The 15,258-nt window shown below is 43.7% G+C and overlaps 1 protein-coding gene and 1 long non-coding RNA gene across 13 annotated transcripts in view; one reads left to right on the forward strand and one right to left on the reverse strand.

The window, feature by feature from the left end:
* The window catches only part of SCML2 (Scm polycomb group protein like 2), a 162,544-nt gene that overhangs the window by 72,029 nt on the left and 75,257 nt on the right, over positions 1-15,258 (forward strand). The window lies entirely within an intron of this gene.
* The window catches only part of LOC123371254, a 31,276-nt gene continuing 21,143 nt past the window's right edge, over positions 5,126-15,258 (reverse strand). For 2 of the 4 annotated variants that reach the window (XR_006579753.1, XR_006579741.1), the window contains 2 exons: positions 9,620-9,740; positions 5,126-8,772 (listed from right to left, as the gene is read on the reverse strand). This is a non-coding gene — a long non-coding RNA (uncharacterized LOC123371254). The remainder of the gene's footprint in view (positions 8,773-9,619; positions 9,741-15,258) is intronic. The other 2 variants (XR_006579762.1, XR_006579747.1) reach the window with 2 other exon arrangements.

Below are 15,258 nucleotides of genomic sequence, written 5' to 3' on the forward strand. Positions count from 1 at the left end.
CCCTGCTCTGTCACAGACTTCCTTGGACAAGTCACTTAGTCTTTCTGTGCCTCAGTTCCCCATCTGTAAAATGGGGATAACACCACTGCTCTAGCTCACAGGGATGTTGTGAGGATAAAGGCTAACAAATACAGGCTATGAATAAGATGTGTTAAAACTTGTATGGAAACTTCGTGTATGTTCACTATGAAAAGATTTTCAAAAAGCATTGAGGCACTCAGATACTACGATAATGGGGGTCATGTAAGTACCTTAGGTAGGTAGAAGAAATAATACTGTCTTTTTTAAAAGGCTTTGAAGATTGGAGGGTTTTCGCCATACAGTTGCATTTCTATCATTTATAGCTAGGAACATAATTTTAAAGCAATACTTCTGTGAGATTGGTGATGATGAGAAGAAAGCTGCATTTCCAGTCAATTCCCAGGGTGATTCTCGTATTAAACAAGAGATTTAGATATAAGAAATATGTTTCTTAGTTGATTTTGGTGACAGCTTCAGCCTTTTCCTCAGCAGGTTTAGCTTGGGATCTTAAAAGGTGACTAAGAGTTAGGCATCCAATTCCCATTGAAAGTTAGGTGCTTAACTCCCCTAGGCTCCTTTGAAAATCCCACTTGTAATTTGCAGCATACAGAGAAATGTCATCCACTGCCTGTTGTCCATCCAACAGTTTAGGTCACGTGGTCTGGTTTTTTTTCTATGAATGTTTATGAAATTTAAGGAAAATATCAAGGACTTGGATTTAAATCTAATCCCAAATCTTAAAATTGCATAGGATTTTGGAGAATGGAAATGGCTTTGATCTCTTGTATCAACATTTTATCTTGATATATGGCACCTCTGTCATCTGAAGATGCAACTGCAAGCAAACTGATCCCAAGTTCATAGGATTTAGAATCAAAGATCTCTCTTCTATATTCAGACCTAATATATAGCGACCTGATAGTCTATATTCAGACCTAAATCCTTCCTGCAGTAGTGGACCAAAGAGGAGATTATGATCAAGGGAAACCTTTGAATGTGTGGCTGAAAAGAAATTCAGAACTAAACTAATTTGAGCTATGATAATCTGTGGGGTACTGGCTACTACTGAGTATAATTGGTAGGAAAGAGGCTGTATTTCCTTATTGTTTTGGAAGCTAAGTCGAAAGGAATGTGATGTGCTATTTCCCAAAGGAAAAATTATGGAGCAGGCTACAGCTTGATGGTTTGACTTATGCTGTTAACTTGCAAATATCTGTTGGAGAAATACCTGCCTTTCACTTTCTCACCCCCCTTTGGACCACTGGAATTTGGGCACATTTGAAAGATGACTCCTTTAAAACACTGTGTTTCAATATCCCAATCTTTGAATTAGGAAAGATTTTTCATGGCTTTACAGAAGTGTTGTGAAGCTTAATTTTTTTAATGCTTGCAAAAGGTTCTTTCTTCCCTTTTCTTTATCACCTAATTATTTTCATCTTGTCACCTTCAGTCTTTTTTTGTTGCATGCTTTAGGGCTGAAGTGTAGAGCTTTTTTTACATTGAGGCCTGATCTACACTAGAAAATTAGATCATTTAAATTCACACTCCTGAGTGGCATAATTAAGCCAAGCTATGGCCTTGTCTACGCTACATAGTTTTGTCAACAAAAGTCAGCTTTTGTCAACAACACAGTGAAGGTGTACATACTGCAATGCTCCTTTTGCCCACAAAATTAGTCTGCTTTGTTGACAAAATAAAGCATAGAACTTTTTGGGGGGAAAAGTTATATCAACAAAGAGTCAGTCTAGATACTGCACTTGGTTACATTGCTATAATTGGCCTCCAGGAGGTGTCCCACAATGCCCATCCTGATTGCTCTGGTCAGCAGTTCAAACTCTGCTGCCCTGCACCTAGGTACACAGACATCTGTCCTTCCCCCTTTTAAGACCCAGGAATTTTTGAAATGCCACTTTGTTTGCTCGGTGTGGACAGCTCAGATCGCATCTTCCCAACTGACCATGGCAGCTCCATGAGCAAATGCTTTCCAGCTTGGAGCACACCTGGGTTGTTGGATATGTGTGGGGAGAAGAGGCTGTGCAGTCCCAGCTGAGCTCCAGACGTAGGAATTTTGATACTTATGGTCAGATTTCTCATGGCTTGCGTGATAAGGGCTATGTGGGACATGCATCAGTGCCGTACAAAGATAAAGGAGCTGAGGCAGGCGTACCAGAAGGCAAGGGAGGCAAACTATTGCTCTGTGCTGCGCCAAAGACCTGCCACTTCTAGAAGAAGCTGGATGCCATCCTTGATGGTGATCATACCTACACCACCAAGAGCCCCATGGATACTTGGGTGGGGCTGGACAGCGGACTCAACCCCAAGGATGAAGTCATGGGCGACGAGGTTGAGTTGGAGGACGATGTGGAGCCCACAACAGGGTCATCCGATGGTATGGCGAGTCAGGACCTCTTTTCCACTCCAGAGGGGTGTAGCCAGTCAGTCTCTGGCATGCATGATGTGGGAGAGGAGAGCTCTGGTAAGTGATCTTTTTGAGTTGATGATGCTCTGTTATATGAGGAAGAGCTGTCCTTTGCTCTGTATATTCTAGAAGTGAGTGAAAGGGTAGAAATGTACAAGATTAGCTGTGTTTGCATGTGCTTCACATTACCTTGTGCAGCTAAGCAGTGCAGTGGAACACTTTGTTAGTGCACACCGAGATTTCACAGGAATCCTCCAGAGAGATCTCTAGGAAACTTTCCTGGAGATACTTGCCAATTCTCTGTCGAAGATTCCTTGGCAGAGCTGCTTTGTTCCTTCCCCCATTGTAGGAAACCTTTCCTGCGCCAACTGGCAATCACTTGTGCAGGGACTAAAGCTGCACACAGGCAAACAGCATAGGGACTGTGTTTGAAGCCGAACGCTTCACCTTTGCATCCTTGCTTACCTTCAGGAGTAAGATATCAGCTTCACTGACCCCCCACCTGTGGAAAATTATGGCAGAATTTACAATATTGTCCCTAGTCGCCTGCAGTGATCCCCTTAAAAATACACCGAGACCCTTCCCCCATCTTGAATGCCCAACCCCCCCCATCCCTCTCTGGGCCGAACTCACCATGTTTAGGGTGTTCGCCGAGATGTGTGCTTGCCAAGGGACAGAGAGAAAGTGATTTCATATGTTAAAGGAGGTGTATTTTATTTATAATGATTCAATGCTGTGTGTGAACTAACAGTCATGCTTCTGTGTATTATTTCTTGTGCTTATGCAAATATGGCCTATAGGGGAACGCTCTACACATTGGTGGAGCACCTCTGCCAAATAAGGAAGCAGCTAAGCCAGAACAAGGAAGACATGTTCTGAGAGGTGCACCAATACTCAGAGGCCAAAAAAAGAGAATGCAGGGACTGGTGAGAGTCCCTGAAAGAAAAATTTAAAATAGCAAGGCAAGACAGAAAGGAGAGTGAGGAGTGCATTGTAAAGGGTCAGGAGTGGATGATAGAAGTGGTAGAGGAGCAAACAGAGATATTGAAGTCCCTAATCACACTGCAAGCAAAAGACATGCATTCTCACCACCCCCCACAGCTGATACACAGCTGCTTTCCGTGCCCTCCCCAGACTCCTCGCAACTTCCCAAACGTGTCAGTATCCCATTCACTCCATCCCTTCGGACAGCTTCCAGAGTGATAGTTGGACTTACACACAGCTATGAGAGCCTACACTGCCCTGCACTCCTATCTGCCTTCCCACCAAGTCTTTTATGTGTGTGTGTGTGTGTGTGTGTTTTAATTGGTATTGAATAAAAACAAATTCTCTGAAAGATAAGCAATCTCTATTTGTCTCCTACATGTGGTGGTTAAAATGTAGCCCCCTGTTGGGCCACTCTAATAGACCGGGTATCTGGCTGCTCAAATTCATCAGCCAAGTGATCTGTGTCTGCGTTCCATTCCAGGGAAAACTTTTCACCCTTAGCCTCACAAATATCATGGAGTGTGCAGTAGGCTGCTATGACTATGGGAATATTTTCTCATTTAGGTCTGACTCTGCCAGCATGCTTTTAATCTGCCGAAGACACATTCTATAGTCATTCTGCACCTGCTCAACCTGTTGCAGTGCTCTTTGCTGCTGTCCAGGTTTCCCGTGTAAGGTTTCATGAGCCATGGGCTGTAAGAGGTGTGATGGGTTGGATCATAGAATCCCCTTTGGGACTGCCACCTGATGTTCCTAGACTACCTCTGAGCCAGTTTTCCTTGCCAGCTTGGGACGTCAGTGCCTTTGCTTGCTGCAAACACAGATCCAAGTCTGAACCACGTCCCCCACAAGCTACAGGCTTAACTGAAAACAGCTTAAGAAGTGCTCCTGTCTCCAGCACTCAGATACCCAACTCCCAATGGGGTCTAAACCCCAAATAAATCTGTTTTACCCTGTATAAGCTCATAAATTGTTCGCCCTCTATAACACTGATAGAGAGATATGCTCAGCTGTTTGCCCCTCCCCCCGGTATTAATACATACTCTGGGTTAATTAATAAGTAAAAAGTGATTTTATTAAATACAAAAAATAGGATTTAAGTGGTTCCAAGTAATAGCAGACAGAACAAAGTGCATTACCAAGCAAAATAAAATAAAACACACAAGTCTAAGCCTAATACAGTAAGAAAACCGATTACAGATAAAATCTCTCCCTCAGAGATGTTTCAATAAGCTTCTATCACAGACAGGACGTCTTCCTAGTCCGGGCACAATCCTTTCCCCTGGTACAGTCCTTGTTCTAGCTCAGGTGGTATTTAGGGAATTTCTCATGACTGCAGCCCTCTTTGTTCTGTTCCACCCATTTATATATCTTCTGCATGAGGCGGAAATCCTTTGTCCCTCTCTGGGTTCCCACCTCTCCTTCTAAATGGAAAAGCACCAGGTTTAAGATGGATTTCGGTTCAGGTGACATGATCACATGTCACTGTAAGACTTCATTACCCACTTGCCAGCACACAGGTATACAGGAAGACTTGCAAGTAAACAGAGCCATCTGCAGTCAATTGTCCTGGTTAATGGGAGCCAGCAAGATTCCAAGCCACCACTAATGGCCCACAGTTTGCATAATTACAATAGGCCCTCAGATTTATATTTCATATTTCTAGTTTCAGATACAAGAGTGATACATTTATACAAACAGGATGACCACACTCAGTAGATTATAAGCTTTGTAATGATACCTTACAAGAGACCTTTTGCATGAAGCATATTCCAGTTACATTATATTCACACTCACTAGCATATTTTCATAAAATCGTATAGAGTGCAGCGTCACAAGGGGTATGCCAGGTCTCTCAGGATCACTATAGGCATGTCAACATCCCCCACTGGAATCTTCTGGTCTGGACAGAAAGTCAGTGCTTGTAACTTTCTGTACAGGTGTTCCCGAAGATGCATGCATCATGCACCTTCCCAGACCACTCTACGTTGATGTCAGTGAAATGCCTACAGTGTTCCACAAGTGCCTGCAATATCATAGAAAAGTATCCCTTTTTATTGATATACTCTGTCGCAAGAGGGTCCGAGGCCAAAATTGAAATATGGTGCCATCTATTGCCCTGCTGCAGTTAGGGAATTCCGTTGTCACAAAGCCATCCAATATTTCACACACATTGCCAAGAGTCACAGTCCTTCATAGCAGGATGCAATTAATGGCTCTGCACACTTGCATTACCACAGCCATAATGGTTGACTTCCCAACTCCAAACTGTTTAGCAAATGACGGTAGCAGTCTGGAATCACCAGCTTCCACACAGCCATCGCCACGCGCTTCTCCACCGAGAGGGCAGCTCTCATTTTGGAGTCCTTGCACCGCAGGGCTGGGGCGAGCTCCGCACACAGTTCCAGGAAGGTGGCTTTCCGCAGCTAAAAGTTCTGCAGCCACTGCTCATCATCCCACACCTGCATAATGATGTGATTCACCACTCAGTTCAACAGTCCACCATGTTGACAAAACTCTGTAGTGTAGACAAGGCATAAGTCCCTATCTAGGCAGAGCTATGTTGGTGGAAGAATTCTTCTGTCAACCTAGCTACCACCTCTTGGTCGCGCTACAGAAGCGCAGCTGTGCTTCTGTAGTATTTTAAGTGTAGACAAGCCCATAACTGTTAGCAATTGCAGTTAATTAGCATGGTTCCATGTGTGAAGTGCTTTCACACATCACTGAAGTGTGAATGCATCTGATGCTCCTGGTTGTCTTGAAGTAGTATGCTGACTAAACACGGCCACAAAGAACCGTGAGGCCATGTCTTCACTTCAAAATTATATCGACCTAACTTATGTTGGCATATAGCCACCACAGTTATTAAATCACTTCGGTGTGCACACACGTGGCTCCTTGTGTCGGCAGTGTGCCTCCTCACCAGGAGCACTTGTATCAATTAAAATGCTCTGATTTTTACTTCAAAAAACTGCTTTCAAATCAAATTAAAGGACTACATTTCAATGCAGCAACAGGAGAGTACATATAAAACCATCATGGTGAATTACAAATGTAACAGCTTGTACAATATATTTCACATAAGGTTTTATTTTTTACATCTTCACAATCTGTAGTCCTGGTTTATGAGAAAAGCAGGGTGTCGAGAGCTGGAATTTTAGCTTGCCCAGAGTCATAAGAAACAAACTGCTAGACTTAGGCTGTGTCCACACTGCCACTTTCAGCGCTAAAACTTTTGTCATTCGGGGTGTTAAAAAAACAAAACAAAAAAACCCTGAGTGACAAAAGTTTTAGCACTGAAAAGCACCAGCATAGACAGTGCTTTCGCTCCCAGCGATAATGCTACCACCGCTCATTGGGGGTGGGTTTTTTAATCGTTGGGAGAGTTCTTCCCCATCGATAAAGCATGAATACACTGCCCACGTCAGAGGGCTGTCATGGCCATGCTGTAACATGGGTAGTGTAGACATACCCTCAGAATCTCAAGTCTTTTTCCTTGGAGGTGGTAATTTTCTTCCTCGCTGAGATTCTTCAGTCAGTTCAGTTTGTAGCAAGGACCTTCATGGAAACACTTCAGGCCTTCTTAAAAACAAACATATATGTTTGTACCCAGTTAATTTCTGCAGAAGACTTTCTTCAGAAGATATTTAGGTGGCAGCTGAACAATGTGCTCAAATCAGTATAATTTCTTTGAGAAGCAGCATTAGCGATAACTTAGACTGCTCAAGAGCTCCAGCATTGACAACTCTAGTTAATTACAGTTGAGGCTGAGGCAATACATTTGTAAAGCATCTTTCTGAGTTTTTGTTGTTAGAGCCTGAGCCTCAGACTCACATACTACATTATTCAGCAAATAAAAGTAAAATTCATTAAATCATTTGAACTCTAGAAGTACAGTAGATAATAGTCTGATTTGTTATATATCAGGCTTGGAACATTCATAAAATCTTTTGCTTTTGGTCTTACCAAAGATGGTAATTTTGGTATTCTTAAGAACATTTCTAACGTAGGTCATGTGGCATCTTTTGATAGTTACAGTCACAAATGGACAGGGGTTGCTTGGGAAAATTTGGCAAATTATTTGTTTTTATTTTAAAAGTGAGCCAAAAGATCGTTGCAGCTATATTAAATGAATTAACTTTTCTTGCTGCCCAGAATGGGAAACAACATCAGCAAACAAAAAGTTGTTGGAAAAACTGGTCTGTGATTTTAATTTTTGGCTTTAGGGATGACGTAAACATATACAGTATAATTTCAATGTATATTAGACATACTCAGTATATCCATGTCACAGTTTCAGGGTAACTGCACTCATATTTCCCCTCCCTCCTGTGATCCACTGCAGGTTTGCCAAGTCAGGTCTCCAGCCATGACTTGCCCTTGGATAGGGACTCTTGTCTCACTCCCTTCTTACTAACAGCTTTAGGGCTGCACAGCCCACTGCCATCCACTCTGATGTCCCTAAGAAGCCAGTCTGCCCTAAAGGCCAGCGTGTACGTTATGTTATCTCAGAGGACAAAGACAGTTTTTACCAGTGACCACACAGCTATTCCAAGCAAGCACATTTATTCATAGGTTAAAAGCATTACAAGAAAACATAAGTAGTGGCTTGGAGTAGTTCCTGTCAACGTCAGAGGGAGGCTGCTCCATTTTGCCAAAACCACCAAGTGACTGAGAGCTGATCAATAGGGGATTAGCACTAATAACAGTCTGTACCCAGCTCTCTGGCTGGGGCAGGCACAGTCAGGCTCAAGCCCTCTGCGTGGGGCTGAGCAGAAGCAGTCTATGACCCAACTCTCTGTCTGGGAAGAACAGTGAACAAATTCAGGCCATCTGTCCTACTGTGGGTTGGCTGCCAGCCCAGGGATGGGGTTGGCACCAGGCGCTAGGGGGAGCTGGCCCACCCTACTTCTCTGAGTCCCAGCCCAGGACCCTAACAGTGGCTGGGAATCTGGGCCACTGGGTCAGCGGGGATGCTGCCAAAACACACTGACCATAGCTTCAGCAAACATAACCGGACTAATGTCTGGTTTCCTTGGGCTACTTCCTACTCTCACCTGTTCATAGGGCTTCATCGCTCATGGGCTCAGAGCATTTACCGGGCAGCAGCTCCTCCGGATATTCCTCCAGAGGCAGGGGTTGAAACAGCTCATCCCTGGTTCAGGGGCTGGCAGCAGTGTCCAACTCCTTCCCTGGGTCTCCCTCAACTGAGCAGGAGGCCCCGCCTCTTATACTTCCTGTTCCGTCCCTCCGCTTCTGACACAAGGGGCAGGCCTGGCTTGGCTCCACCCACCGGGGGGAGTGGTTTCTGCCTGTCAGCATCAGAGAGAGGCCACTCCACCTCACTACAATATTAAAAAAAAATAATAATAAACAGATTTTAAATCCATACTAAACATACCGGAAATCACCCATCTTCCATTGGTAGATAGGCCAACGTCCCATTTAACAATGGTTGGGCTCTCCCTTTGGACAGAAAGTCATGTCCATTTGCTGAATCAAAATGAAGAGGGTACTTACTACCTCTCTAGAATTGTTTAGTTTCAGTGACTCACTGTAATCCATGGAGTACAACACAATCTTAATGAGCCATTCATAAATTTAGTACAGTGGTCCCCAAAGATACTGCATGGGGTTGCAATGTCCGTCACAGTGAACATCTAGATAGCTTTCTAGATAGCTTAGGTAGATAAACATTTCATATTGCTTACTTTCAAGGTAGATTATTCATTACCATCGTATCACTTTCAAGCCTACTTAAAAAGGGAAAATAGTAGTTCTAGTCATGCTGCACTTTTTAAAGGTGAAAGTAATTGTACTAGCAATTTGTAGTCAGTGTGTTTTAATTCTGAAATATTAGGAACGACTTCAAGTTTTCTAATTAGTATAGCAGTCTTTTTAATCTTGGATGCCATGATCATATACTTGGTAATCTGTCAGGGCAAAAAAAGTCTGACAGATTTAAAGTGAAGGATACAAGAGCAAGCAGAGACTTTAGGAATTAGCATGAAATATTATGGCATTATCTTGGTCTAAAGACATTTTTCTACAGGTTGGTTAAGTAGTTTAACATTTCTGATGTAAATAATTTATCATAGGAGGCGGTAGAAATAGCATGTGATGTATATAGCATGGAGATAAATTCAGGTATAAAATGAGGGATATCCATCATAAATTTATAATAGCACTCACGTGTGATAGATGTTTCCATATGCATGAATCTCTGTTCCAAAGAACTTACATTTTAAGGGCCTTATCCAGAATCATGAAAGTGAAAGATTACCATAAATTTTGATAGGCATTGCATCCTGCCCTAAGAAAGAGATAATAAAAAAAGGTAAAATTGAGAGGGAAGAGCTAACTATTGATTGTCTAAAACAAAATATTGTTTAACCAGATAAACTATAGTTTATAACAGCTTTGGGTGTTAGTCTTATTGCTGGTATTTCCCATGTTTGACTCTTTCAGAGTAGTGGATGTAGGGAGGTATATGAGAAAAAGAGAGAGAGAAATTTTGCAACAGTGTCTCGTTGACTAGTTACGATTAACTAATCCTAAGTTCCATCATCATAGGTTTGGCAGACTTTATAAAATAGTAACGCTATCATTCAATGTGTTTTTTGTATTTCGCTTTGCAATTTTGTACATGTTTAGCTATGACTTTCTCACTCTGATAACTTTGTCAATGTGTAACCCTCAGAACCCTTGTTTGATTGTAACTGATGTAAGACATCCCAACCACACTTAGTGTAGTGTTCTGCATTGTAACTAGCAGTCTGGGGTTTTTAAGGTTGAATTAGGTGAAAACTAACGTGGGATCATCGGAACAGTCTTCAAGCTGCTGTAGAACTTCATAGTAAGAGAGAAGTTTCTGTTGGACATTTGTGTGCTCAAGTTCATCACACATCCGTTACAATTGTCTAGACAACATAATACATCTTGTATCTGTATTATGAGGCAGTCACCTTTCCCTGCACAAAAGAACACACAATACTGCAGCAATTGAAATGCTTCCTTAAACAAAATGAAATTTAGTGAGAGGATTTTTGAAATTCAGTTGGAACCGAGCTCGTCTGGAAATTGATAACTATATAATTAAGTAGCTTCATCTGCGAAGATTGAGTAGCATCTTTCATGCAGACAATGACAGGAAAAAATTCAGTTTCTTTCTCATCAAGACCTTCCTAGACTATCAGAATAGGGATTTAAAAGAGCCAAGATGTGGAAAAAATGAGATGTAGGCAATAGGGGGAGTCACAGAGGGAAATCTCTAGCTGAAGTGCTGCAGAGACAGATTTTAGTGACCAAAAGGAAGACTGTGACCAGTAATCTAAATATAAATGTGATATGTGATGAACTACTGCAGCTTTTATCCTCAGCCGCCTCCTTTTCCCCTCATAAAAGTGCCACCTCATCACTTATCTCCCAATGCAGTCCTTTTATTGTTGGTTAGAGCAGTCTTCTTTCATTACACTAATCAACCTGTGATATTAACGGTCCCCTTCAGGAGCTGCTTGCAGGCTTAGGGATAGTGCAGGCAAAAGCAGATAATGTGAAGTACCTTGTTGTCTGTATCTTTTACTTTTCAACAATATTTTCAATGTCCAATTTCTTTATTCAGATCAGATTTTTTCCAAGATGATAGTTATCAGAAATTCACTTTTTCAAATTCAAATATTCAAATTATTTTTTATTTAAAACTAACTGTCCTGTACCTTGATTTTTTATTTATCCAAGTTTAGCATGTAATTAATGTTTTTGCAAACAAACAGTGAACAACTGAAAAAATAGTTTAATGAACAATTTCACTAAAAATTAATACAATTACTCTGGATTCTGAAATTTTTACAGTCCAAAACCTTAAATTAAGCATTATATACAGCACAATATTTGTTTTTTTCAGTGGAGCATTAACAAATGTTGATGTAACATTTTTATTTTGGTGTAGTTTACATTTTTCTCTAACTCAGCTTTGTTCCATGACCAGGTCACAATAGTTAAACCAGACACACACAAAATGGCAAATGTATATTGTCTTCCTAGTTTTATATGAAAAATCCACAATGCTTGGGGCTAAAAATATGATTTGCCACCATTCTCTCACTGTTAGGCCTATTTTTCCCCTCTTAATATTTCTTGGCATCTCACAAGTCCCATGTGGTATCTCTGTAGCCTGGTCTACACTAGGCGTTTAAATCGGTTTTAGGAGCGTAAAACCGATTTAACGCCACAACCGTCCACACTAGGAGGCACCTTATATCGATTTTAATGGCTCTTTAAATCGGTTTCTGTACTCCTCCCCGACGAGAGGAGTAGCGCTAATATCGAGATTAACATATCGGAATAGGGTTAGTGTGGCCGCAAATCGACGGTATTGGCCTCCGGGCGGTATCCCACAGTGCACCACTGACCGCTCTGGACAGCATTCTGAACTCTGATGCACTGGCCAGGTAGACAGGAAAAGCCCCGCGAACTTTTGAAATTCATTTCCTGCTTCCCCAGCGTGGAGAGCTCATCAGCACAGGTGACCACGCAGAGATCATCAGCACAGGTAACAATGCAGTCTCCTGAGAATCGAAAAAGAGCCCCAGCATGGACTGCATGGGAGGTACTGGATCTGATCGCTATATGGGGAGAGGATTCAGTGCTAACAGAACTGCGTTCCAAAAGACGAAATGAAAAAGTATTTGAAAGAATTTCTAAGGCTATGATGGATAAAGGCCACAGCAGGGACTCAGTGCAGTGCAGAGTGAAAGTTAAGGAGCTCAGACAAGCCTACCAGAAAACCAAAGAAGCAAACGGAAGGTCCGGGGCAGGTTGAAAAACATGCCGCTTCTATGCTGAGCTGCATGCAATTTTAGGGGGCTGTGCCACAAGTACCCCACCCCTGACCGTGGATTCCGAGGTGGGGGTTGTAATCTCTGCCATGGCTGAGGATTATGCAGACGGGGAAGATGAAGATGAAGAAGAGGAGGAAGACCTAGCAGAGAGCACACAGCACTCCGTGAGCCCCAGCAGCCAGGAGCTTTTTATCACCCTGACGGAATTACCCTCCTCCCAGCCCTCACAAGCAAGTATCCCAGACAATGACGCCATGGAAGGGAGCTCTGGTGAGTGTACCTTTGCAAATAGCAAACATTGTTTTTTAAGCAAGCGTTTTTTAATGATTGATTTGCCCTGAGGACTTGGGATGCATTCGCAGACAGTATAGTTACTTAGAAAAGTTTGTTAACATGTTTGTTAACATGAGAGGAAATCCTCCAGGGACATCTCGATGAAGCACTCCTGTAGGTACTCCAGAAGCCTTTGCAGAAGGTTTCTGGGCAAGGCAGCCTTGTTCCGCCCACCATGGTAGGACACTTTACCACACCATGCATGTAGCAAGTAATCAGGTATCATTGCATGGCAAAGCATAGCAGCGTATGGTCCCGGTGACTGCTGGCATTCAAGAAGCATCCGTTCTTTATCTTGTTGTGTTATCCTCAGCAAAGTGATATCGTTCAGGATAACCTGGTTAAAAATCAGGAATTTAATTAAGGGGGATGGCCATTTTCCTACTGGGTTCGTGGACTGCACCAGCTTAAAAAAAAATCCTTTCCTCCACGTAGCCAAGCGGGGGGAGGGGAGGAATGAATTGCCGATGATCTTTTTTGTGTTTGGTCAGCGGGGCTTCCCCAAGCTACCAGCCACGCAGTGGGTGGGGGGGTGGGAAGGGTGTTGATTAGCAGGGAGCTAGCATGGTATTAGCCATGCATTGGGGGGAGGGGTAAATCACTGCAGAAGCCGAAAGACAGTGGCTTACCATGGCCGCATGCAAGCTGAATTCTGATGCCTGGACCTGTGTCTGTGAGATCTGTAACTCCAGAGCTGCAGGCACTCACTATTAAGATGAAAAATGCGACCTTGCAGGGAAATCACATGTGCTATGTAAGGTGAATAGAGCTGTTCACTGTGAAAGAGTATAACCATTGTTCTGTAAAATGTATCTTTCTAAATATTTATCTCCCTCATGCAGCTGCAAATTTTTCAACCATCCCTCCTCCATCCCAAAGGCTAGCACAGATAAGGCGGAGGAAAAAGAAGACGCGAGATGAAATGTTCTCGGATATTATGGAAGTTACACGCAATGAAAGAGCTCATCTGAATGAGTGGAAGGACATGGTATCAAATTACAGGAAAGAGGCCAGTGAACGTGAGGACAGGAGGGACACCCGAGATGAGAGGTGGCGGCAGGAAGACCGGCAGGAAAATCAGCGGTGGCGGCAGGAAGATCAGCGGTGGCGGGATGCAACTCTGGGGCTGCTGCATGATCAAACTGACATGCTCCGGCGTCTGGTGGAGCTTCAGGAACGGCAGCAGGATCACAGAGTGCCGCTGCAGCCCCTGTATAACCACCCTCAACCCTCACCATGTTCCATATCCTCCTCACCCAGACGTGTAAGAACGCGTGGGGGGAGGCTCCGTGCACCCGCCCACTCCACCCCCGTGGACAGCCCAACCAGAAGGCTGTCGTTAATGTGAAAAATTTTTAATGGCCTTCTCCATCCTTCCTATCCTCCTCCCAAACCACACCCTTACTTCTCTCCCTCTTTTTATAATAAATTAATAAAGAATTTATGATTTTTAAACGAGAGTGACTTTATTTGCATAAGTAAGCTGTACTCGAAGGGGGAGGGTGAGTTGCTTACTGGGAATGAGTCAATCAAGGGGGGTTGGGTGTTCATCAACAAACACAGCAGTCACACTGTACCCTGGCCATTGATGAAGCTCGTTTTCAAAGCTTCTCTGATGCGCACCGCTTCCTGGTGTGCTCTTCTAATCTCCCTGGTGTCTGGCTGCGCGTAATCAGCGGCCAGGTGATTTGCCTCAGCCTCCCACCCCGCCATAAAGGTCTCCCCCTTACTCTCACAGAGATTGTGGAGAATACAGCAAGCAGCAGCAACATAGGGGACATTGGTTTGGCTGAGGTCTGAGCGAGTCAGTAATGTCCGCCAGCGCGCCTTTAAACGGCCAAATGCACATTCCACCACCATTCTGCATTTGCTCAGCCTGTAATTGAACAGATCCTGACCACTGTCCAGGCTGCCTGTGTATGGCTTCATGAGCCATGGCATCAAGGGGTAGGCTGGGTCCCCCAGGATAACGACAGGCATTTCAACATCCCCAACTGTTATTTTCTGGTCTGGGAAGTAATTCCCTTGCTGCAGCCGTTTAAACAGAGTAGTGCTTCTGAATACGCGAGCGTCATGAACCCTCCCTGGCCATCCCACGTGGATGTTTGTGAAACGTCCCTTGTGATCCACCAGTGCTTGCAGCACCATTGAAAAGTACCCCTTGCGGTTTACGTACTGGGTGCCCTGGCGCTGCGGTGTCAAGATAGGGATATGGGTTCCATCTGTCGCCCCCCCACAGTTAGGGAATCCCAGTGCAGCAAAGCCATCCACTATGGCCTGCACGTTTCCCAGAGTCACAACCTTTCGTAGCAGCAGCTTAGTGATTGCTTTGGCTACTTGCATCACAGCAGCCCCCACAGTAGATTTTCCAACTCCAAATTGATTCCCGACTGACCGGTAGCTGTCTGGCGTTGCAAGCTTCCACAGGGCTATCGCCACTCGCTTCTCTACTGTGAGGGCTGCTCTCATCTTGGTATTATGGCGTTTCAGGGCAGGGGCAAGCAAGTCACAAAGTTCCATGAAAGTGCCCTTACGCATGCGAAAGTTTCGCAGCCACTGGTAATCGTCCCACACCTGCAACACAATGCGGTCCCACCAGTCAGTGCTTGTTTCCCAGGCCCAAAATCGGCGTTCAATGGATAGAATCTGCCCCATTAC

This window comes from Mauremys mutica, chromosome 1 (assembly GCF_020497125.1).
Source record: "Mauremys mutica isolate MM-2020 ecotype Southern chromosome 1, ASM2049712v1, whole genome shotgun sequence".
In the NCBI taxonomy this organism is placed as follows: Eukaryota; Metazoa; Chordata; order Testudines; family Geoemydidae; genus Mauremys; species Mauremys mutica.